At 39.2% G+C, this 27,200-nt stretch overlaps 1 protein-coding gene across 3 annotated transcripts in view; it reads right to left on the bottom strand.

Moving 5' to 3' along the window:
* The window catches only part of LOC150095276 (MFS-type transporter SLC18B1-like), a 545,110-nt gene extending 519,793 nt beyond the window's left edge, over window positions 1-25,317 (bottom strand). For 2 of the 3 annotated variants that reach the window (XM_090410476.1, XM_090410480.1), the window contains exon 1: window positions 25,246-25,317. The gene's annotated coding sequence lies outside the window, so the exon portion shown is untranslated. The remainder of the gene's footprint in view (window positions 1-25,245) is intronic. The other variant, XM_090410477.1, reaches the window with a different exon arrangement.
* Window positions 25,318-27,200: the final 1,883 nt, after the last annotated feature.

Genomic DNA, 27,200 nt, shown 5'->3' with positions numbered 1-27,200 from the left:
TTTATTCTTATTATATTTTAATAGTAAAAAAATGTTTTTCTTATGTAAGATAAATTAACACAGATGATTGTGTGCAAATATTTCATGTTTAGGTCATGAAATATTAGTTTAAAAATGATAGCCTTTACAGGATCTCCCTTTATACTTTTTGATTGGCATTTGTACACAAGCAGTATTGATAAACGTTTTTGTGTGAAATATGGCCTTTTTTCTGCTCGACGATGTGAGCCCTTTGTTAAAATTTCTATAGCTCACCACTGCCCATAGTATTCATGGGTGACTTTAATAGGAAACGTTCTGTGGGTAGTGCCAACACAAATGGATGAGGGTGTATCACTGAACTAACTTGACAATAATGACCTCTATCTTTTAAATAATATATTCAATATTATTATTACCCCAAGACCTCATGGAGTCAAAGACTCATCTGGGAGGTCCTTTTATCACACACACAGCTCATCATACCATGCCTTGAACATGTTCAAACTCCTTGCAGACACCACACTCTCAGGCAAGGCATTCCAATCATTTACAACTCTGCACAAAAAAAACCTGCCTCTCACTGCCCTACTCACACCCTCTTTATACAGTTTCCAGGGATGACCTCTGGTTCTCCCCCAGATCACCCACTATTTTCTGTAGAACTTCTCTGGCATTGATCTTATAACAACCCCTTACCAACTTGTAGGTTTCTATCATATCTACCACCAGACTCTGCAAATTACATCTTCTCAATCTTTCCCCATACTCGACATTCCAGAGGTCAGAAACTACCTTAAGTCAATCGCCTTTGGACCCTTTCCAACATCTCTTCATCTTTCTGAAAACCAGGTGTCCAAATCTGGGAACAATAGTCCATGTGTGGCCTAATCAAAGCCTTATACAACAGAACAAGAATTTCCAGAAGTCTTTGTGTTGTCTTCACAATTTTGGCTATGTGTCCCATAAATTTAAGATCCTTATCCACTATCATCCCCAGATCTCATATTTCTTCCACCTCCAACAATATATCCTCACCAAGCATAAATTCTGCATCCCATCTTTGTTTTCCAAATTTTAAAACCTTACATTTTGCAACATTGAACTCACATTCTTATTCCTGTGGCCAATCACTCAATTTATTCAAGTCTTCTTGTAAAGCCACAACATCTTCACTACTCTTCATGTTTCGTCCCAACTTTGCATCATCTGCAAACAACTGAATATCTCCATCCAAATCTTCACCAATATCATTAATATACAAGTTAAACAGCAATGGCCCTAAAACAGACCCCTGAGACATACCACTAGTAACTTTCCCTTTGCTGGATATCACTTCCCCACACACACACAACTTGTTGATACTTATCAGATAGCCAGTCTCCAATCCAATGCAGCAATCTAATATCCAACCCCATCCACTCTAGTTTGACTATCAACTTATCATGCAGTAATCTATCAAAAGCGTTTGCGAAATCTAAGTATATTAATGTGTATCCTTCTCCTCTGTCCATGGAAGTAGTCACCTTATTGTAATAAGTAAGTAGATTACTAAAGCATGACCTCCCTTTAGTAAATCCATGCTGTCCATGAAAGATAATACCATTGTTGTCAATCCAATTCTGAATCCTAGTTTTCACAAGCTTCAACTACAACACCTGACACACAGATAGGCCTATAGTTTGATGCTTGAGTTCTATCACCTCCTTTATGAAGTGGCACAATCTTGCACTTCTTCCACTCCTTAGGAACTTTACCCACTGCAAGACTCGTATTAAAAAAATATGTCAAGGCTGGCGTCAACTCCCTGGCACATTCCTTCAGAATACACAACGATATATTATCAAGTCCCTTATTTAAATCTAGTTTGCGCAACTCCCCATACACCTCTTGCTCTCAATCTCTCCATGAAGTCACATTCACAAGATTGAAAGATCTTTACGAATTGCTGATTAAGTATCTCCACTATATTTTTCACAGCAGTTGTCCTTATACCATTTTCTACAATCAGTGTCATACGTCTATGATCATTCTTTCTTTTGCTGGCTACATATCGAAAGAACTCCTTATGATTCTTTTTTGGGCCTCATTAGCTAACTGCTGTTCATACCTCTCTTTAGTTACCCTCAACAACCAAGTCACCCGCCTTGTTTGGTCTTTGTAGTCCTCGTGGAATTGGTTATTTCCATTTCTCTTATGCTGCCTCCATAATGCCCTTTTTCTCTGTATCGCATGCTTAATCTCTTTATTCATCCATTTCACACCTAACTTATTTAACCTTTTTACACATGGAATATATTTAGACATTGCATTTACTAGATAGTTTTTGAAAATCCCCCAAGCTAAATTGATCTCTTTTCAAGCTAACTCCTCACTCCATGCTACACCTGCAATCTGTCTCCTGAGCTCTTCATAATCCCCCCCCCCTTGTAGTTCCACATATACCCTTTTCTCACAGAGGTCCTCACACTGCTGGCAACCACCCTGGTAATCACCTCATGGTCACTCTCACCAACTGGTGGATGATTTGACACCTCATTTATAATTACATCCTCTGATGAGATGACCAAATCCAAGACCCTCAATCCTCGTGTGCCCTCTGTTACATACTGTCTGAGGTAGATATCCCTCAAAAACTCAAGAAATTAATTTTCTTTACTTCCAGTTGCTATTTCATCATTCCGGTCTATATTGCCATAATTAAAATCACCCATAATGATCACCCTTTTCTTATTTACTTGGTTAATTTGAATATACATTTCATTACCACCACCATTCACATTACCTGGTCTATAACAACATCCAACCAAGTATTTCATTCCAGCCTCTATCTCACACCATACTGCCTCAAAACTACTGGCACTATTTCCCTCTTGCATCTCTGTTTTGTATGGACATAACTCTTTCTCTATCATCAATAGCACTCTCCCTTTTTCATATCGTATCCTTCCATCTCTATTCCTGTCAGGATGTCATCCTCATCTAACCATGTCTCACTTATTCCAACAATTTTTGGGTGAACAGACTCAATTAGTGCAAATATTTCTTCTGCCTTGTTTCTTACACTTCTAGCATTTATATATAAACACAACAGCTCATTCCTGGATCTTCAGCAAGTTCACTAATACCACTCATTCGATGTGATCTTTCCATGCTCGACTGGGGCCATTTACCTTTCTGCTTATTCATTTTAGAATCCTCTTCAATTCCAACTGTTTCCACTTGATCCCAGGTCATCCCATTACTTTTCTGTCTACACATGCTCTCACATTCTCTTGGAGCAATCACCTTTCTCAAGCTGTGAGAAAGGTGGATGTGTAGGTGTAGGACTTGCCTTAGTAACTTACTTTGTATAATAAAGTAAGTTATGATACATGTGGGTACATTAGGGTACATGTGGAATTATCGGGCTGGAAAAATATGACAAGCTTAGGAGATTGATTGGTTCAGTGCCATGGCATGTACAACTGCAGGGGCTAGAAGTTGATAGTGCATGGGAGGCGGTAAAAAAGTGTTTTCATGAAGCAATGGCTGACTGTACACCTAGAGTCCGAATAATAAATCAAGTAGAGGTTAAATGGATGAATAACACCATTAAGCTTGAGTTGCAAAAAAAGAAACAACTATGGAGGGAATTCAAGGATAAAGGTGACCTGCAGGCACATGAATGGTATAAAGCACAAGCCAGAAGGGTAACGAGTGTGGTAAGAAAAGCAAAAAAGGATTATGAAAAAACATTGGCAATGCAGGCTAATGAGAATTCTAAACAGTTTTTTCGATATGTTGCAAGTAAAAGAAAAAATGTATATGGCAGAATGATTTTAAAGAATGCCGATGGTAGGGAGGTAACCGATTCAGCTGATATAGTTGAATTACTGAGCAAGCACTTTGCAAGAATATATCTTCCAGGACATTGCAGAAATGAATAAACCAACCGATTATACAGGAATTGTGGTGAATGAAGTGGAGGTGAGTAGTCTATTGAAAAACCTTAATGTCAATATATCTGCGGGATTGGATGGTATACTAGCTTGTGTTGTACGTGAAGCGGCTAAAGAATTGTCAGTAGCCTTGACCATTTTGTTTAATTTGAGTCTCGGGTCTGGGTTAGTCCCGAGGGGGTGAAAAGAGGGAAAAATAGTTCCACTGCATAAAGGAGGTTCCAAGACGGCTGTTGTAAATTACCGCCTGATTAGCATATCAGGAATCGTTGTCAAGGTCTTGGAGAAATTAGTCAAGAGAAGAATACAGGACTGGATAGATGAAAATGGGATACTGTATGGGGGACAACATGGTTTTGTGAAGGGTAGATCATGCTTCAGTAACTTGCTCACGTTTTATAACACAGTGACGGTTGAACTGGATAAGGGTAATGGGTTTACAGTGATTCTACTGGACCTTGCCAAGGTCCAGTAGAATACCACGTTACTCTAATCAGTAAATTGGAGCAGATGGGGATGGATATAGGGTTGGTGAGATGGACAGGAGGGTGGTTGATGGAGAGATACCAGAGAGTGGTTTATTCAGGAGTGGAGTCCAAAAGATGGCTTGTGACTAGTGGTGTGCCACAGGGTTCTGTTCTTGGACCACTACTTTTCAATTTGTTCATTAACGATATAGGAAAGGATCAGAGAGGAAGTGTTCGTTTGCTGATGATGCAAAGTTGGGTAGAACAATTGTGAGTGCACAGGATGTCAAAATTTTGCAGGATGATTTGGATAGTTTGGAGGACTGGGCTAGGGAAAATGGATGTGAATTTAATGTGGCAAAGTGTAAGGTTATGCATTTTGGAGTGAAAAGATTAGCAGCAGTTATCACATTGGTGGAACCGTACTCCAGGAGATTGATGAGGCCAGGGATTTGGGAGTGTTGGTGGATAGGGAGTTGAAGTTTAGGGGGCACATTGCAAAAGTGTCCAAAACAGCTCATCAAATCACTTGGTTGCTGAAAAAAATACTTTAACAAGCAGAGACAAACGAGTTATTGTTCCTCTATATCGAGCCTTGATAAGACCGCATCTCAACTACTGTGTCCAGATATGGGTGCCAGCGTTTCTTCTTGAGGGGAGGAGGAGGTGAAGACGATCCAGAGACGAGTGACCAAGATGATAGCAGGTCTGTGGAATGAACCTTATGAGAACAGGGTGAAGATTTGTGGGTTGCAAAAATTGGTTGATAGGTGGAAAAGCAGTGATATGATCGAGACATTCAAATTACTGCAGGGTTTCTATAGGATTAATCCAGAAGATATTTTTGAGAATAGGATTGGTGTTAGGAGGACTAGGGGCCATACATGGAAGCTGGGCAAGAGTGTGGTTAGCAGGGGTGTTAAAACTAGGTTTTTTACTTGGAGAGTGGTGAATGAGTGGAATAAGCTGCCAGAGTCTGTTGTGGGTGCTATGACCATGAATGAGTTCAAGGCGAGATAATAGATTCTGTGTGAATGTTGAATAGTTGCTCTTGACATGATGTTAGAGCCTCCCTCGATGAGTCTGTTGACTCCTTGGAGTTGTCCGAGATGATAATAATAATAATGATACTGCTGGACTTGGCAAAAACAATTGACAGGATTATACATGGAACTCTGTTTGTATAAAATGGAGCAAATGGGAATGGATCCGAATCTGGTGATTTCGATTAGAGGATTGATGACAGATATCAAAGAGTAGTTTATAGAGTGAATTCAGGAGAAGGCATGATATGAAAATAATATGAGAGGAAATATCTACTTGTTTGCTTATGATGCAAAACTGGGAAGAGCCATAGTCAACGAAGGTGATGTAGAGATCTTGCAAGATGACTTAAATATGCTGTTGGTATGAGTAAAGTTAAATGGCTGTCACTTTAATGTGGCTAAGTGTAAGGTGATGCACTTTAAGAGGATGAGATCATGTGCTATGCTATATTGATGGAGCTAAACAGCAAAAAAGTTAATAAGGCAAGGGACTGGGAGGTGATTGTGGAGCAAGAACTGAAGTGTAGAAGTCATATTGCAAAGATGACCTAAACAGCGCATTAAATTATATGGTCGTTGAGAAACACAACGACAACAAGGGTTAGGATAGTTATTGTTCCATTTTATAAAGCATTAATGAGGCCATAAAAATGATTTATAGGGTTTCCTGTCATATAAATAATAGGCTTTGATGTGTTTTTTTTTAATCACCACTAATCAAACCTAATAGTGTTCGTTGATCAAATCAGAAGTACTCTGGCATACTGTAAGGACAAATGTAATGCCACTTGTCTCTTCATATATATGTGCTCCAGATAATGACTGTAATATGAAGGTCAAAGCATCAGGTTATTGTTATTATTATTTATTATTATTAACATCTGACCTCCATGAAGTCAGACTCATTGTGGGATGTACACCCTATTGCACACAGTGCTCATCCAACCATGACTTAAACTGATTCCATGCGTCTACATTCACAACACACTCAGGCAATGCATTCCACTCGCCAACCTACCTCTCTCCATGCAAAGAAGCTACTCCTCACTCCTCTGCTCAAACACTTCTTATAAAGTTTCCAGTGATAGCCTCTTGTTCTCCTCCACCCTCCTATCTCAACCTGATAACAACCCCTGACTAGCTTATATGTCTCAATCATATCCCCCTCCCTTCTTCCTCCGATTCACAAGAATTTGCAACTTACATTCTCTCAATCTGTCCTTGTATTCCACATTCCAAAGACCACTAACCACCTTTGTGAATCTTCTCTGGACCCTTTCCAACATATCCTCTTCACCATAAAAACCTGTGATCAAATCTGTGCACAATAATCCATATGAGGATGATCAATGCCTTATGCAATGGCATCACAACTTATCTACTTCATTTCTGCATATCATTGCCATTATGCAATGTTACATCTTCACAACTTGTGCAATGTGGTCTCTGAATTTCAGGTTCTTCTCCATCATCACTCCTAGACCTCTCATCTTCTCTACTTCCTTTAAAGTTTCCCCACCAAGTGTATACTTTACATCCCATTTTTGCCTAACCAAATCTCAAAACTTTACACTTTGCAACATTGAACTATCAGTTCAATGTTGTAATGCTACCCATTTATGAAATCTATTTAAGTTCTCCTGTAAGGCCATAACATCCACTTGACTCTGTATTGCTCTCCTCAATTTTGCATCATCTGCAAACAGTTGTATATCACTAATTAAACCCATCCCAATATCGTTAACATACAAATTGAACAACGATGATCCCAAAACTGATCCCTGCCACCACTAGTGACCTTCCTCTTTCAGGATACTGCACCCCAATATACAACTTTCTGATATCTATCTGACAGCCAGTCATCGATCCATCTCAGAAATAATCTGTTATCCAATCCCATATGTTTCAATTTATTTAACAGCTTGTCATGTGGCAGTCTATCCAAAGCTTTTGCAAAATCCTAGTACACCACTGTATATACACCTCCCCTGTCCAAGGTATTTGTCACCTTGTTATAGTACATAAATAAGTTAGTAAAACATGATCACCCTCAAATCCATGCTGATAACCACACAGAATACTGTTATCAACCCATTTTGTATCCTACTTTTCACCAAACACTCCAATATCTCAACCACAACTCTAGATATATAGACTGATCTATAATTTGAAGCTACAGCCTCATCACCACCTTTAAGCAGTGGAACAATTTTACCCTCCTTCCACTCCCTTGGAACTTATGCTGTTGTAAGACTCTTATTAAACAGGCATGCCAATTTCCTGGAACGTTCCCTTAAGATGAGTGGTGATATGTTATCAAATTCTATTGCGTTATTGACATCAAGGATATTTCCTCAAATACCTCCTACTCACTCAAAATTAAGCCATTCTCTCCTATGTTCTCTACACTCAAGTTCTTCATGATTCCACCCTGATCAGGATGAAACACCCTTATAAATTGATCACTGAATACCTCAACAATGTCTTCTGCAACAGTTATCAACTACCATTTTCATCCATTAACATCATCTTACCACAATCATTCTTCGTTCTACTTGCCACATATCTAAAAAACTCTTAAGGTTTTTCTTAACCTGATTTGCCAATTTCTGCTCATACTGCACTTTTGTTTTCCTTACTAACTGAGTCACTGTCCTGGCTTGTTCTTTATACTCTTCATGTAACTGAAGGTACTCCAAAGTACCTTCTTCTTCTTCTTCTTCTTCCAGATTTCATGTTTAATCTTCTCATTCATCCATTTTACACATACCTTATTCAGCCTTTTGGTCTTCAGAACACATTCACACATTGATGCTGTTATGTATTTCTTTGTCAGTTCCCAAGAAGCATTTATTTTCTTACTCTGCTCAACTTTGTTCCATGCTATAGCTCCAAGCTTGTCATAATCACTAGCCTTATAATTCCACACATATCCTTTCTTCACAAAAAGTGTGCATATGGCTAGCGACAACCCAGGTGATCACTTCATGATCACTCTCACCATCTGGAGGAATGAGAGTGAGTGAGAGTGATCATGCTCACACTTTCCCCCACTCCCAATTACATCCTCTGATGAAATGATCAGATTTAAAACTCTTGCTGTTACATGCTCTCCTTTACATGTTGCCTGTGATGGTTATCTCTCAAGAACTCGAGAAATTCGTTTTCCTCATTCCCAAATGCTATCTCCACCATAATTAAAATCATCCATAATAATTACCCTTCCCTTTTCAATATCCAAGTTGTTTATACATTTCTTCATCATCCTTCACATTCCAGGGCCTATAGCAACATCCAACTAAATATGTCTTTCTGTCAACCTCCACGTTACACCACACTGCTTCATAACCTTCTTCTTCTGGTTCCCATCTGCCATACGGCCGCGGGAGGGTAGCTATAAGCTACCATTCTAGGGAGAGATGATTATGAGCAAGGTGGTTTCCCGTTGCCTTCCTTGAAGTAAGTATTTATGACTGTAACCTGTGGGTTCACGGGGTCGGTTTGCCTGCTTGCGGGATGAAAAACCCCAGATAAACTGGTGGAAAAAACCCTGCTGCCCAAGACCAGCTAACTTGTCTATGGCTGAGGAAGATCCTTAAGCTCCTCACGTCGTGGACGGGAATCGAACCTAGGACACTCCTTCCCCAGGCATATGGTTGCAAAGCGCAAAGCCACTAGGCTAACCGCGCAGACCTAACCATTGCCTCCATTTCCCTCTTTTATGTCTACCTTATGTGGACATAATTCCCCTGCTTTGCAAAAAATAGTGTGTCCTTCCATTTCTATTCCAGTTAGAATATCATCTTCATTCAACTATGTTTCACTTAATCCAATGATTTTGGGGCGAATAAACTCAATCAGTGAAACCATTTCATCTTCCTTATTTCTGATAACTCTGGCATTTGTAAACAAACAGTAATTCTTTAGGTCTATAACCAGTCCAATCCAAGCAAGTTGTTGGTTGTGATTTCCCCACCATACCTGCCCAATCACCTTTATTGTCACTTACCACACATATCTGCTCAGTCTCAACTTCCCCACCCACATCTTCATACACACATTCACTGCCACTTTCAACGTTCCCTATGTTCAGGAGGATCTAAATAGACTTCTATAGGCATATGAATGAAACTATCGATTCAATGATATGAGGTGTACGGTTTGAATTTTAAAGGCAAGGATGGGATACTATGCATTTGATTAACATAAGGAATTCAAGGAAGCAGAAGTGATAAGTGATCATGGCCAAAGATGTATTGAGATTTGAGAAACACTCTGATGTCAGGATAATTTTTGCAACACAAGGTAACATACTAAGTAATACTGTCCTTCACAAAGCAGAAACTTGCAGAATAATAATAGATTATAGATTTCTATAATAAATTACAGAAATTGTTCCATAAATACAAAATAATAATAATAATAATAATAATTATTATTATTATTATTTTGTATTTTGTATTATAAATACAAAATAATAATAATAATAATTATTATTATTATTATTATTATTTTGTATTTCCAGAACAATTTCTATAATAATAACAGAGAGGAATGAAAGGAAAACAAAAAGAGAAAATGAAAATTATTTCCTGATGAAATTTCTGCAAATGATACAATGTTAATCAAAAGATTAATATTCTTTGTACATATACAAAGCAGATGAATATGACAAGCTGAGAAGTCAGCTTTCAGTAGTGCCAGAGGGAGAGATGCTGGTGGTGCATGGGAGGTGGTCAAGTGGTGTTTGAAGTATCAGACTGTATACTCATATTCAAACAGATAAATCATGTAGGAGGTAAATAGATGAATAGCATCATTAAGCAGGAGTTATACACAAAGAAAAAATTGTCAAGGGAGTATATAGAAAAGATGATCAGCATGCTCATAGTAGTACGAGGCACAAGCAAGAATGGTGGCCTATGGGGTAAGGAAAGCTAAAACTAATTATGGAGAAAGCTGGCTGATGAGACCAAAAGAAATCCTAAAGAGTTCTTTTGCTATGTGGCAAGTAAACTGAGAAACGGCTACTGAAGGATTTAAAAAGTGCTGATGATAGGGAGGTAACAGAAGCAAACCAAATAGTTGAATTACTGAGGGATTATTTTCTAAGGGTGTACCATTTTGGAGGTGATATTGCAATACTTTTAGAGGTTGTTGAGATATTGCAATACCAACTGAGGTTGTTGAGATGGATAAAAGAGAATAGTGTGATAGCAAAGGTAGTAAGCATGTTGCCCAGGTATGACACTGGTGAGATGAGATGAGATGAGATGGAGAGCAAGGATTTTGAATGAAATGGTAGCAGAAATGTGTGAAGAGAAAGGAGTGCAGTTTGTTAATGTGTGGAATGAATTTGAAGGACAAAGTGAACTGTATAGGAGAGATGGACTGCATTTGAGTGGTTTCAGTGTGAGTCACTTGGAGAGACTGCTGCTGCTGAAAGGTAGAGAAGTGAGTGCCGAGCATGAATTTGATCAAGCGGAAAGCAATGTGGAAGAATAGGAGAGTAAGACGGGATAGATTGAAGAGGTAGTTATAAATGAAGAAGTGAGCAGCATGGGTATAGAGAAAGAGAGAGAGAGAGAGAGAGCAGGTGTATAAGACAGACAGAGAAACAGGGAGGCTCAGGGTGGACAGAGGAACACATCATGAGAAAGGTATATGCTCTAAGAGGATGTGTGTGTGTAGACAAAAAAGGAAGGGGATGACCTGGGATCAAGGGAAAACAGTTGGATTTAAAGAAGGTTTTAAGATGAATAAGCAGAAAAAGCAATGGCTCAGAGTTAAGCATGGAGAAGGCACATCAAATAAGTGGCATCAGTGGAACTAGCTATAGATCCAGGAATAAGCTGTTGTGTTTACATACAAATGCTAGAAGTATAAGAAACAAGGCAAATGAAATGGTTGCATTAATTGAGTCTGCTCACCCCAAAATTGTTAGAATAAGTGTGACATGGTTGGACGAGAATGAGATCCTGACAGGAATGGAGATGGAAGGGTATGATGTGTTTCATTAGGATAGAAAGGGTAAAAACATAGGAGGAAGTCCTATTGATGATAGAGAAAGAGTTATGTCCATACAAAGCAGAGACACAAGAGAAAAATAGTGCCAGTGATTTTGTGGCAGTATGGTGTGAGATAGAGGCAAATAGAATAATATACAGTGGTACCTTGAGATACGAGTTTAATTCATTCCATGACTGAGCTCATAAGTCAAAATGCTCATATCTCAAATCAGCTTTCCCCATTGAAATTAATTAAAATGAGATTAATTCATACCAGCCCCCAAAAAACCACTCCAATTTTTTTATAATAATGTATTTATAATGAACAAATATTGTATACAAACAAAATAAAACCAAATACTGTACATACATACGTGTAAAAGAGAATCTAAAGAAATAAACAGATGTTGGTGGAGCCGATTAGCATATGGTATTAATTGTTTCTTTCACTTCACTTTTGCTTAACTTAATTTTCTTCTTCACAAGTTTTTTTCTTTTTTGCCACGCTTTCATCACTTTCATCTGCAGGACATTTCAATAGAAACCTGTCCAAGGGACTTTGTTTCTTCCTCCCTTTTAGAATGTATCTGAAATGAGTTAGGCAAGTGTCATTAAATAGCACCGCTGCACGACCAGTTGCAACTTTTTCATGGTGTTTCTTTTCAATAAAGACCGAAACTTTTCCCACATTGCCAACACTTTATCTCACTTGAAGAGATAACCTCCTCTGCGGTTGTACCAATCTCCTGCAGAACCTCCATATGTTGCTGCGTTTGTAGTTCCGTCAACTCCTCTGTCGTCAGTTCCTTAGAATGTGCGGCGACAAGGTCTTCGATGTCTCCCTCATCCACCTCCAGGCCCATGGACTTTCCGAGGGACACAATCTCCTCCAGCACTTCCTGTTCAGGTCTAAATCCTTCAAAGTCCTTTTCAGCCACAGCTTTTTCCATGCAGAGGTCAAGGTCCTTTTTGTAACACCCTGCCAGGCCATATCAATAATTTTGAGGCATATGACAATGTTGTAGTGGTCCTTCCAGAACTCTCAAAGGGTGAGGTTTGTGCTCTCCGTAACCTCAAAGCAGCATCGGAATATGTGTTTGGTAAAAGGTTTCTTGAAATTGGAGATCATCTGTTGGTCCATGGGCTGTAGGATAGGAGTTGGGTGGAAAGTAGAGAACCTTTATAAAGCTGAACTCCTCGAGGATGTCGTCCTCAAGGTTTGGTGAGTGGGCAGGAGCATTGTCAAGGATGAGAAGGGCTTGCAGGGGTAAATCATTGACCTCGAGGTATTCCTTAACGGCAGGACCAAAGACCAAGTTGACCCACTGCACAAAAAACTGCCTGGTGACCCATGCCCTTGGGTTTGCTCTCCACATAACCTGCAGTTTTTCTTTTAAAACCTTATGTGTCTTGAATGCTCTGGGGTTTTCTGAGTGGTATACGAGCAGCGGCTCGATCTTGCAGCCGCCACTTGCATTTGCATGAAGGATAGGTTGACCCTATCCTCGGGAATCTGAGCAGAGTGGTGGTTGTGACGTCACCGAAGCAGGCTCGTATCTCAAATTCTGGCTCGTAACTCAAGGCAAAAAATCATTGACCTAGTGACGGCTCGTATCTCAAAAAACTCGTATGTTGGGGCACTCGTATCTCAAGGTACCAGATGATATTATAGACCTGGTAATGTGGATGGTAGTGACTATGAAATGTATAATCAAATTAGTCAAGCACATAAGAAAAGGGTGATAATTATGGGCAACTTTAATTGTGACAACATAGACTGGGATGATAAGATAGCAACTGGAAGTAAAGAAAATTAGTTTCTTGAATTTTTGAGGGATATCTACCTCAGACAGTATGTAAGAGAGGACACACGAAGATTGAGGGTCTTGGATTTGGTCATCTCATCACAGGATGTAATTATAAATGAAGTGTCAAATCACCCACCAATCGGTGAGAGTGACCATGAGGTGATTACCTGGGTGGTTGCCAGCAGTGTGAGAACCTCTGTAAGAAAAGGGTATATGTAGAACCACATATACCCTTTTCTACATGATTGATGAGGGGCAGCAAAAGTGAAGTATGAGCAGCAGTTAGCTAATGAAGCCAAAAAGAATCCTAGGGAGTTTTTTCAATATGTAGCCAGCAAAAAAAAAGAATGATTATGGAAGGATGATATTGATTGTAGAAAATGGAATAAGGACAACTACTGTGGAAGATATAGTGGAGATACTTAATCAGCAGTTCATAAAGGTCTTTCTTGTGAATGTGACATCCTGGAGAGATTGAAAGCAGTTGATGATGGGGAAGGAGAGTCTGACTGTAAGTGATCAAGATGTGTATAGGGAATTGAGCAAACTTGATGTTAATAAGGCTGTGGCACTTGATAATATATCATCACATATTCTGAAGGAATGTGCCAGGGAGTTGACATCTGCTTTGACATATTTTTTAATATGAATCTTGCATTGGATCAAGTTCCAAAGGAGTGGAAAGAGGGCAAGATTGTGCCACTTCATAAGTGAGGTGAGAGAACTCAAGCATCAAATTATAGGCCTATCTGTGTGTCTGGTGTTGTGGTTAAGTTGTTGGAGAAGCAGGTGAGAACTAGGATCCAGAATCCGGTTGAAAACAATGGTATTATCTTGATGGACAGCATGGATTTGCTAAAGGAAGGTCATGTTTTAGTAATCATTACAATAAGGTGACAGCTTCCTTGGACAGAGGAGAGGGATACACAGTAGTATACTTAGATTTTTCAGAGGCATTTGAGAGATTACCGCATGGTAAGTTGATAGTCAAACTAGAGCGGATGGGAATGGATATTAGATTAGTGCCTTGGATTGGAAACTGGCTATCTGATAGGTATCAGCAAGTTGTATATGTGGGAGTAATATCACAGAAGAGGAAAGTTATTAGTGATGTGCCTCACGGGTCTGTTTTAGGGCCATCGCTGTTTAACCTGTAAGTTAATGATATTGGTGAAGATTTGAATGGGAATATACAGTTGTTTGCAGATGATGCGAAGTTGGGACGAACTATGAAGAGTAGAGAAGATGTTGTGGCTTTACAAGACTTCAATAAATTGAGTGAATGAGAAGGGAATAGGGATGTGCCAGTTAATGTTGCAAAATGTAAGGTTTTAAAATTTAGGAAACAAAGATGGGGTGTAGAATTTATGCTTGGTGAGGATAACTGTTGTAGGTGGAGGAAATAAGAGATCTTGTGGTGATAGTGGATAAGGATCTGAATTTAGGGGAAACATGGCCAAATTGTGAGGACAACACAAAGAATTCTGGGAATGATGTGGAGGTCACTGACTTGTATTAGTAGGGAGATTCTTGTTCCATTAGGCTTTGATTAGGCCACAAATGGACTACTGTGCACAGATTTGGTCACCTGGTTTTCAAATGGACGAAGAGATGTTTGAAAGGGTCCAGAGGTAACTGACTAAGGTAGTTTCTGATCTCTGAAATCGAATATGAGGAAAGATTGAGAAGATGCAATTTATAGAGTCTGGTGGATAGGAGGAAGAGGGGTGATATGATGGAGATCTACAAGTTAGTAAGGAGTTGTTATAGGATCAATGCTATTGAGGTTTTACAGAAAACAGTGGGAGATGAGGGGAGAACCAGAGATCATCCCTGGAAGCTGTATAAGATGTGAGAAGTGGATTGAGAAGGAGGTTTTTTGCATGCAGAGTTGTGAATGATTGAAATGCCTTGCCTGAGAGTGTGGTGTCTGCAGAGAATTTGTGTGTGTGTGTGTGTTCAAGGTGTGGATGATGAGCTGTGCTTATGACAAAAGGACCTCCTAGATGAGTCTTTGAATCCATGGAGGTCTTGGGATGATAAAAATAATAATGACACTAGACATTAATTGACTGATGGGAGAATAGAAGTCGAAGAATTGGAAGTGTTTAGGATATTGCAGAACCTTAATGCAAACATGCCACTGGATTAAATGAAATATTGTGCAAGGGAATTATCACTCCATTAGCACTTCTGAGAGGGTGCTAATGGAGTGAGAAAATAGTCCCACTGCATAAAGAAGGCTCCAAGATTGAAGTAGCAAATTATAGGCCGATCTGTATCTCAGAAGTGGTGGTTAAGATAATGAAGAAATTACTAAAAGACAGAAATCACAACTGGGTGGAAAGGAATATGACACTTTATAAGTGGCAACATAGTTTTGTGAAAGGTAGATTTGCATTACTGCTGAACACTGCAAAGGCATTTGACAGGATTCCGCATAGAATTCTGTTGCATAAATTGGAACAAATAGGGATAGGTACGAATCTGGTGATTTGGACTGGAGGGTGTCTGATGGACAGATATCAAAAAGTCTTAGTTCAGACTTGCCAGACCACACTTTGGACATCCCTTCACACAGGATTAGATGGAAGAGAACCAATGTGCTATATCGAAGTTGCTACAGGTTAGGTTACTTGCTACAGGACACAACTCTATTTTTAGTTAGCAATGGCTATGAAGCATTCTCTTAACCATAACAAGTATGGCTGCATTACTATTACTATTATTTGAGATATCCAGGGAGTCCAAAATTCTCATCGAGAGGGAGGACACCTACTCTACAACTCTCCGTCTCCATCACTCAACCTCGCCATCTACACCAATGCCATCTACTGTCCACCACCATCACTATTATTTTCATAGGCAATCAAAAACATCCATGCCCACAACAGGATTCGAACCCGCAGCCTTTTGGCTGGAGAGCAGATACGTTAACCACTTGGCCAACCAAGTTGGCATTTCTATGCAGACACCACACTCTCAGGCAAGGCATTCCAATCATTCACAACTCTGCATGAAAAAAACTTGCTTCTCACTCCCCTACTCACACCCTCTTTATACAGTTTCCAGGGATCTGCCAAACATTTTGGAGACTCTCATTTTGAGATCAACTCCTACTCAACTGCAATACCTTTTCCATTCAACATTAGAGGGTGCCAAATTAAGACTTTAGATCTTTTATTGGTTGCAATTTGAATTGTTTCACTCAAACTGCAACACATGTTTCACTGGTTTGAAATCCAGCAAAATATATGTTAGTTAATAAACAACTTTATATAATTTAATTTTGTTTGGTATTTGATAATATTATTGTAATACCATTAAAATTAAAATAAATTATGAATAATGTCCAACACCTAAGCCTGTCAACTGTATTTTATAAATCCCAAAGCACATTTAGAGTTGTCGTCCGGTAGCATCCTCTAGCAAGAGGGTTGCAGCAGATGAGTAACTCTTCTCCATTTCTCTCTGTCTGTCGCCTCGGTCATTCTTAAACCAGTCCATTTCACAATGTCATTGAACCACTCTCTAGTTGGTCTTCCATGTCTTCTCTTCCCTTCAACTTTCCCTTGTAATATAGTTCTTGTCAGGTGTCCCAAAGAACCTCTCAGAAGATGCCTTGCAAATCTGGTCTTTCTTTGCATAATATTCTTGAACAGTGTTCTTTCCATCCCAACTCTTCTTAAAACTTCTTGATTTGATATTCTCTCTGTATAGCTAATTTTTCCATCTTTTTATAACACCACATTTCCAATGCATTAATTCTATCCATAGCTCTCTTTCTGAGTGTCCATGACTCATTTCCATAACTTGCAATACTCCAAACTGTTGCTTTAACTATGCCAACTCTAACATCTATTTTAATAATCTTGTTGATTAAAATTCTCTTCATTTCCATAAATGCCGATTTAGCTTTGCCTATTCTATTTCTAATATCCAACTATGAAGTTCCTTTTTCTGAGATCCAGCTACTTAAATATTGAAATCTATCCACATTTAGAGTAGAGCACCAAAAATCTCCCTCAGAATGCTAGATTGTATCCAGAAGAGCTATTCACTTAATAGATGATTCCCATCTTGCTGGCTCCTTTCAATCATTTTCTCCACAGATGCTCTGTTTCTGAATTATGTCTTTTGAATTTGCTCACATGCAGATCTGCATAGAGGTTGCACCATTAGGATACTTCCAATATTAATCTTCAGGAGAAGAGTGAACGTAACGTGGCCTTGTTATTTGCTGAGGTGAAACCAAATTGAACACAGCACAGAATTGCCACTGTAAATAAGAGGAACATCTTGGAGTAGATTTCTTAGCAGTTCTAACAGTGTTAGACATAAAAATAACATATCATCAAGAATGCATGAACAAGACACACACTACAGAAGATACTAACAGGCCAATTGAGTTATTTGCAAGTAGAGGAAGGTCAGAGCTTTCAGTTCCTGAAAGCTCTGACACTAAGTGAAGTTTCTGCTTCTCATTCAAGTATATATATTAGTTCAGCTCAGAAATTATTAATTTTTAATTATTATTATTAATTCCATGTGCAGAGTTCAGTGTTGGGAGAATGAAGATACAGTAATAGAAATGGAGGAACCACTGGCCGTGACAACATCTTTTGACAATATGCACCAAGATCTGATGTTAATTCCAGTTATGGAATTAATATCAGATCAATGACACCTATTCTTAATACTGTTGAGTTAGTCAAAACTCAATGAAATAACATAGAATCAAGGCCATGTGGTGATAGCCAAATATTAGTTCCTGTTCTGTGTCACCTGAATTATCTACTTCTTGTTCAAGTTGCACATAATATGATACAACATACTGAACCTTGTCTAACGCTTATTACCTGCAACTGCAGTTTTGCCTTTTGCCAGTCCTTCACATCAAAGTAATAGTTCCACGATAATGATGATATTTTGGGATCATCCAGAGTGCCTACTGCTGTTGCACCAACCAATAATGAAGTACATGATCAGCAGCGTCAACTACAAGGTCAGAGTGTTGCTGAGGACACAAGTCAATTCATTATTCCTTGGAGATCTCATATCACATTAGTGTGAGGGCTGCTACAGATGCTGCACAACCAAATGCATCATATGAAACTGCATGATAATATCAGACATGAATCTTTATGTTACCATATATTGGATTCACACATTATTATTATTATTATTACATGACACCTCCAGGGAGTCCAACAGGAGTACAACTCTGTCTCCACCACTCAATCCACCAACTACAATGAACCGCAACCACACCAACACCATCTACCACCCACCACCATCACTAGTATTTTCACAGACAATCACAAACATCCAAGCCAACGGAGGGATCTGAACCGGCAGCCTATTGGCTGGAGAGCGAATACGCTTACCACTCGGCCAACCAAGGTGGCCGAGTTGATGAAAGTAGAGTTGATGAAAATGAGAGAAGAGATGAAGTACATGCGAAATAAAATGAGAAGAATTGCAGACATACATGAAAGAGTGAAAAAGAGTGCAAGGAAAGATGGGCATGTGAAAGATGTAAGAAATGATCTGAGAGTGGCTCTTTATGGAAATTCCATTATTAGAGGTGTGGTGAATGTATATTCACCACACCTCTAACGAATGAGAAGGTATATAAGGTTTGTTTTCCTGGTGGTAGAATGGGCAGAGTGATTGAAGCATTGGACATGACGAATGAGAGAGCAAAAGAGTTGGTGGTTGTAGTAGGGATGAATGATTTTGATGGGAACAAGGAAAGTATCAGATTGGATATCAGGACATTATTAAGAAGAGTAAGAGATAACAGTGTGATAGGAAAGGTAGTCAGTGTGTTGCCAAGGTATGAGTGATGAAAACTGCAAGCAAAGATTGAATGCTATGCTAGCACGGCTATGAGGAAAAGGAGTGCATATTGTGAATGTGTGGGATGAATTTGAAGGATGGATGAAACTCTATAAAGAAGATGGGCTGTATATAAATGGTTTTGGTGTGAGTCAGCTCAAGAGATTGTTACTGGAAGGAGAAGTAATAACTGTAACGAAGAGATCTGAGGTGGTACGAGATGATATGAAAGAGCAAGAAAGCAGGATAGGGAGGCTTGCAAATGGAGAGATGAATATCATGAGTGAAGTAAATGAGAGAGTGGAAGTGCAACACAAACAGGGAAATGGGGGTGTAATAATAATAATTATTATTATTATTACATGACACCTCCAAGGAGTCCAAAGATTCATTGAGGGAGAGCAACTACTCTATAACTCTCTGTCTCCACCACTCACATTCCACCAACTACAGTGAACCGCATCATCTACACCAACACCATCTACTGGCCACTACCACCACTAGTATTTGCACAGACAATCACAAACATCCATGCGTACAGCAGGATTTGAACCTGAAGCCTTTTGGCTGGAGAGCAGATACATTAACTACTCGGCCAACCAGGCCAGCATGAAATGTGACATGAAACATGGGGATGCTGGATTCAGAGGTGAATGTGTGAGTAGAAAAAAAAAAAAAAATTAGACATTCTCATTTTAACTGTGAAAAATTAAAATAAAATATAATCTCTAATGCCTTTGTATTCTCCAAGGGATGTAGGCAGCCCACTCTTAACAATCAAAAGCTAAACCCATGGCATTCGATGCCTTCAGGGTGTTGGGGAAAATGAGTACAGAAGGAAATTGCCGCCATTTCGTGGCAGTTTCCTAACCCAACTCCCTAAATCCTAACACTCCTATTGCTGTCTGTAAGTTCTAAGGGCAATTTTTTTAGTTTTCCTCTCGGGGAAAAACTCTACTTGCCTGCAACAAAAATCAACTCACTCGGAATAACAGACTAATAATATTAGAGCACAAAAGCACAGGGCGAAAGAAATGATAGTGGCAGGAACAAATGATTTAAAGGGTGGAAAAATTTGCTATGAGAGAGGACTTGAAGGAATTACTAGAGCTAGCAAAAGAAAGTGAGTCTGTTGCCGCTTGCCGTGGTATGGCAGAGTAGAGTTGAGAAGGAGGACCATAATTGCGAATGATCTATGAGCAGGTTAAGCAGGTGGAGTGGTGTGGAATGAGTTTGATGGTCGAAAAGACTTATACAAGAAGGGTGGTTTGCATCTGAATGGATTTGGTGTGCAGAGACTGGAAAAAGTGTTGCTGAATGAAGTGAAAGTGGATGTGCAGAATCAGGGAAACTAGAGCTATTGGGGGGGGGGGGGTGGATATGCAGACATCAGTGAGGCAGTTGAGTGTAAGAATGTGTATAATATGCCTGAGCTAGTATGTAGGACAACAAACCAGAATGGGATAGTTAGTAGAAGACATCAAGATAGGGGTGGGCTAACAGGCTTCTGCACTTTATGATGTACACTAATACCAGGAGTATTAGGAACAAGGAGGAATTTTTTGCCTTGGTTGGCTCTTCCTGGCGACAGGTTATTGGCATTTGTGAGACATGGCTGACAGAAGATGATATAGCTAGTGGGATAGAATGTGAAGGGTATAGTGTGTTCAGGAGGGACAGAGAGAAAAGAATGGGGGAGGAGTGTTATTGATGATAGCTGATGAACTGCAGCCAAGGAGAATAGAAGTTGAACTGCAGGATAGTGAAAAGAGCACATTTGAGGCTATTTGGTGGGAGATCAAGGCTAGCAGAACAAAATATATACAGTTGGGTGCTGTTATATAGACCAGGAAATGGAATAACACAAATAGACTCAATGAGTGGAAGATGGGTAATTATTATGGGGGATTTCAACTATGGTAACATTGATTGGAAGGAGGAGAGGACACATGTGAGGAAGGAACTGGATTTTATTCAATTATTAAGGGATAACTATCTGAGACAGCATGTAATTGAAAATACTAGGGGTTTGAGAATGCTTGACCTGGTAATAGCATCTGAGAATTTGACTGTAATGAATATGACCACGCTGCCACCAATTGGTGAGTGTGATCATAAGGTCTTGATCCACACATTTAGCCACCTCCCAGGTGGCTAAATTTGTGGAATTTTCAATTAAGACAGTACACGTGGAAAATAACGGGCTGGTAAGTATGACAAAGCTTAGGAGATTGCTTGGTTCAGTGCCATAGCATGTAAAACTGCAAAGGCTGGATGTTGACAGTGAATGGGAAGTGGTTAAAGAGCATTTGCAGTAGGTAATGGCTGACTACATACCATATCATCCAGATAGTAAATCAAGTGGGGGTTAAATGGATGAATAACACCATTAAGCTTGAGCTACAAAGAAAGAAACAACTGTGGAGAGAATTTAAGGAGAAAGGTGACCTGTAGGCAACAAAAAGTATAAAGCACAGGCCAGAAGAGTAGCTAGTGTTGTAAGAAAAGCAAAAGCAGATTATGAAAGGGAATTAGCAAACGCAAGCTAAAGAGAATGCCAAACAGTTTTTTGAATATGCTGCAAGTAAAAAAAAAAATGTATATGGCAGAATGATTTTAAGGAATGCCAATAGTAGGGAGGTAAATGAACAAGTTGAAATAGTGGAATTATTGAGCGAGCACTTTGCAAGAGTATATCATCCAGGTGGTGATATTGCAGGAATGAAGAAACCAATAGCTTATACAGGAATTGAGGTGGAGGTGAATAGTATATTACAAAACCTTAATGTGAATATTTTGAAGTTGAAAGTTCATTTTTCACTTGGTCAGACTATAATAAATTTAGTTTAATCCTTTATCCAAGTGTGTGCAAACAAAGTTTGCGCCTGAAAGTATCTTCAGAACTGGGGTAAAGTGGTACAACACTGGGCAACTCCTTGCAAAGGTGGAGCAAGCTACCAACCCTCCTAACTCAGTATCTCCCATAATGCAAAACACATCTCCTTGCGGATATGTATAATGTTATGCATTAAGGGAAGGGCCATTATACATATCCGCAAGGAGATGTTTTGCATTATGGGAGATACTGAGATAGGAGTGTTGGTAGCTTGCTCCACCTTTGCAAGGAGTTGCCCGGTGTTGTACCACTTTACCCCAGTCCTGAAGATACTTTCAGGCGCAAGCTTTGTTTGCACATACTTGGATAAAGGATTAAACTAAATTTATTATAAACTTAATGTGAATACATCTGTGGGTTTGGATGGTAACCAGCTCGGGTCTTACGTGAAGTGGCAAAAGAATTGTCAGTGCCCTTGACCATTTTATTTAATTTGAGTTTCAGGTCTGGGTTAGTCCCGAGGGGATGGAAGGAGTGTAAAATAGTTCCATTGTATAAAGGAATGGAACTATTTTACAATATTCCATTCCTTTATGCAATAGGCTCCAAGACTGCTGTTGCAAATTACCGACCGATCAGCATATCAGTTGTTGTCAAGGTTTTGGAGAAAGAAGTCAAGAGAAAAATACAGGAATGGATAGATGATAATGGGATACTGTATGGAGGACAGCATGGTTTTGAGAAGAGTAGATCATGGATCAGTAACTTGCTCACGTTTTATAACACAGTGACTGCTGAACTGAATAAGAGTAATGGGTTTACAGTGATACTGCTGGACCTTGCTAAGGCCTTTGACAGGATACCACATGGAATTCTAATCAGTAAACTGCGGCATATGGTGATGGAGAAAGGGTTCGTGAGATGGATAGGAGGGTGGTTGATGGCAGTGGCGTAGCTAGAGGGGAGCAACGGGGGCGGTCCACCCCAGGCGGCACTTTGAACCTTTTTGAACTCTTACAGTTAATTCTTACAGTCTCGAGAACTAATTTCCAAATATTGTAATACTACTGTGAATTTTCCTCAAAATTGCTGTATGTTGCTAGTTATGAGAGGAGTTTTTCTAAATAAAACTGATTAAGAATTACCTACATTACTATGAAATAGACTTCGCCAATGTAATCAATGTTTTTTGCTAACAGAAAAGCAAGAAATATAACATTTTAGAATGTTGGAATTAAAGTTTTACTTCAAAAATAAACATAGTGTTTTTGATTTATTTCCCTATATGTCATTTTGACTTTTTGTAGTATTTTTGGTATTTTGACTTTTTATGTATTGAGAGAAGTGGAAAACTCGGGGACCGTCCCGGGCGGCAAAAGCTCTAGCTACACCACTGGTTGATGGAGAGATATCAGAGAGTAGTTTATTCAGGAGTAGGGTCCAAAAGAAGGCCTGTGACTAGTGGTGTGCTGCAGGGTTCTGTTCTTGGACCACTGCTGTTTAATTTGTTCATTAACGATATAGGAAAGGATCTGAGAGAAACGGTTCATTTGTTTGCTGATGATGCAAAGTTGGGTACAGCGATAGTGAATCCACATGATGTCAAAATTTTGCAGGATAATTTGGATAGATTGGAAGACTGGGCTAAAGAGAATGGATGTCAGTTTAATGTGGCAAAGTGTAAGGTTATGCATTTTGGGGTGAAAAGAATAGCAGCAGTGTACCACATTGGTGGAACTGTACTCCAGGAGATTGACGAGGCCAGGGATTTGGGAGTGTTGGCAGACAGGGAGTTGAAGTTTAGGGGACACATTACAAAAGTGGCTAAATCAGCTCATCAGATCACTTGGTTACTGAAGAATGCTTTGATTTGACGAGCAAAGAGACAAGCAAGTTATTGTTCCTCTTTATCGAGACTTGATAAGACCCCGTCTCAGTGGTGTAGCTAGAGCTTTTACCATCCGGGGTGTTCCCTGAGTTTGCCTCCCCTCTCAATACACACCAAAAATACTACAGAAAGTCAAAACGACGTATAGGGAAATAAATTAAAATGCTATGGTTATCTTTGAAGTAAAACTTTAATTTCAACATTCTAAAATGTTATATTTCTTTTCTGTTAGCAAAATCATTGATGACATTGTCGAAATCCATTTCATAATAATGTAGGTAATTCTTAATCAATTTTATTTAGAAAAACTCCACCCACAACTAGCAACACTTACAGCAATCGTGAGGAAAATTTGCAGCAGTTGGAACTGCGTTCTTGAGACTGTACTTTAGGATTAACTGTAAAAGTTCAAAAAGGTTCAAAGTGCCCCAGGGAAGACCCCCCCCCCTCTAGCTACGCAACTGCCCCATCTTGACTACTGTGCTCAGATCTCGATGCCAGGGTTTCTTCTTGATGGGGAGGAGGTAGAGAGGATCCAGAGGTGAATAACTAAGATGATAGCTGGTCTATGGAATGAACTTTATGAGAACAGGTTGAAGATCTATGGGTTGCAGAAATTGGTTGATAGGCAGAAGAGGGGTGATATGATTGAGACATTCAAATTACTGAAAGGCTTTTACAAGATTAATTCAGAGGAAATTTTTCAGAACAGGTCTGGTGGTGAGAGAAATAGGGGCCGTCCATGGAAATTGGGCAAAAATGTGGTTTGCTAGGGTGTTAGAGCTAGTTTAAAGTGAGTGAGTTTAAAGCAAAGTATGATAAATACTGTGTGGATGCTGAATGGTTGTTCTGAATATGATGTTTAGGGCCTTCCTCGATGAGTCTAAGGACTCCTTGGAGTTGCCCATAATAATAATAATAATTTAAGCGGTAACTGGAATTGAACCTATAACTATCTCCTTGCATTTATTGTATAAGAAACGTTACCACGACAGGGCCTACACATGAAGCATTTTAATTATTAAGAATGCAGGTTCCCCTGATATTTGAGCAATACTATAATAGCAAAAAAAAAAAAATGTTGCGTAGCCGCTTCGGAACTAGCCGACCTCGAACTTCCTCGGCACTTGAGTTACTTTTATCACATAAGATGCAATTTCGTAAACAAATCCTTGTCAGTTCACTTCTTCTTCAAATGTCCCCTAGAAGGAGGTTGAAAACCACGTGACGAAACTTTTTTCTTTCTTTTGCCAGTTCACTGCTATATATTAATATTATGGCTGTCACAGAAATTCTTTGAATCCCACACCGTATAATTCTATGCTTTGCATTATATAGTTACAAATGAAATAAAAAATAATGAAGCTTTTCTAATACTGGCCTTGGGCCCATCTTTATGAATTTTTATTATAAAACTATTGCCATAAATACCTTTCAAGCATGACAATGTGCGCTTTAAAAATCGATCATAATTAAATCAGCACCCAAACCCCGACTCTAAATTCATATACTATATGTTTATCTATGTTGTAGCATCCAATCTGTGACAGCAGACAGAAACAAAGCATGCCATCTATTTTGTTAACTCATAACTTAGAAACAAATACATTGGAATTTCAATATAACAAAGATCAACAAAAGAAAAAATCTCAATTTTTTTTTAATATGATATATATTATAATTTATACAAAGTGACAGACTTTACTAAAAATATTGAAAAGTTCTTTATTTGTTTCAGTTTGTGGAATGCTTATAAGTTCGAGAATTCTTTCATGTAATTCTCGAATTAGTATTTGTGAAATCCACATACATTTCTTCCTAGAACTTAATTGAATGAACTGCGGATATTTAATTCTATAAATTGACGCGATAAGCTTAAGTTAGATTTGTGAAAGATCTTTAAAAAACTAGAAATACGATTAGTTTAATATCAATGCCTTCTCATTCTCTCAAGAGGGCTACATGCTTTTAGTACTAAATTTTATAAATCGGAAGACTTTACGTTCTCTCTTCCTTTCGCCATCACTGCACACTGGATGAGCTATTCTGCGAATTGCTACCTGAAGTTAGTAAGAATACGATATATGTATACAGTGTAGTAAATAGTTTTTCATTGGTACTGTGCAAGATTTTATTTTTGGCTCCCCTTTTTTGGAAAAATAAACAGCAAAAAAAAAAGCGATTCGAACCCGCAGCTTTCTGGGTGGAGAGTGGACACTTTAACCGCTTCGCCAGTTATTATCAAAAAAAAAAAAAATCAGCTAACGCCTTTTTATTCCCGTATACGGGGAGTAGGCGAAGCCATTTAGCCCTATCTAACTTTTGGAGACTGAGTGGGCAGTTCAATCTCCACTGGTACCAATCAGAGATAGATGGCCCAAGGCTATCACTAATTAAGCGGTACTCAGTGAAGAGAGACGGCTCAAATGTGCCGCCATCTCGTGGTCCCTAACCCTAACACAATATATTTAATGTCTGAAATAATGTGAGTTCTACGGTCGATTTTCTTGAGTTTACAGGACGAAAAACCCGAGTTTCCGGGAGGAAAAACCTGCTTGCCCGTGCCAGAGATCGACTACTCGGGAACCGGTCGAAAAAAGGCTTAAAGAAATTTCCTCTAGTCGCCGACTAGACTCGAAACCAAGTCTCCCTTCGTGCGGCCAAGCGCTGTGGTTGGCAAACGCCACATCCACTGAGCTACACAGGCTCTGCCAGTTATTATCGTATATCATAAATATCGCATATTATCAAATATGTTTATAAGTCAGCTCATACTGCCTCAAAATTTAAATTTTGAAAATGAAAATATAATATTGATTATTTTTGATACCTCATTTCAGGGCTCCTTCATTCTAGACCCCGTGCCTGTGCACCTGCCTAGTTACAGCACTGTATATATATTATTTACCAGGTCTGGCTCTACCGACGGTGCAAGACGTGTATTTGCATTGGGCGACAAGCTTTTTTGGGGGATGGCAAAATTGGCATAAACTATACGAAAAATAAGGGGGGGATGGGTGGAAAATATGCTACTACACGGGGTGACAAAATTTCTAGAGGCGGCCCTGTTTCCTGCAGTGCTACCACAGCAGGAAAAAACCAAAGATACTCTTTGACCGAGATCGACGAACTCTCGGAATGTTCTAGCAGTCTACGCGTAATCAGTGGCAGACCTTGAAGTCAACCTGAAAAATGCTACAGGGACATATCATGTCATCACTAGAACTGTCTGAAGAGAGTTGTTACCATGGCAGAGGTGTTGCAAACAAGCTACACATTCTCCCCTCAATGCCAAACCACGTTTGGACTGGTGTCTTTCACACCATTCCTGGACCGTTGATGATTAGAAAAGGGGTTACGTGGGGTGACAAATCATGCTTCCAAAT

The sequence above is a fragment of the Typopeltis vanoorti genome, chromosome 20 (genome assembly GCF_054136105.1).
Source record: "Typopeltis vanoorti isolate ZY-2024b chromosome 20, IOZ_Tvanoo_1.0, whole genome shotgun sequence".
Taxonomy (NCBI): Eukaryota; Metazoa; Arthropoda; class Arachnida; order Uropygi; family Thelyphonidae; genus Typopeltis; species Typopeltis vanoorti.
The sequence above is the reverse complement of the archived record's forward strand: the minus strand, read 5'-3'. Positions and strand labels throughout refer to the sequence as shown.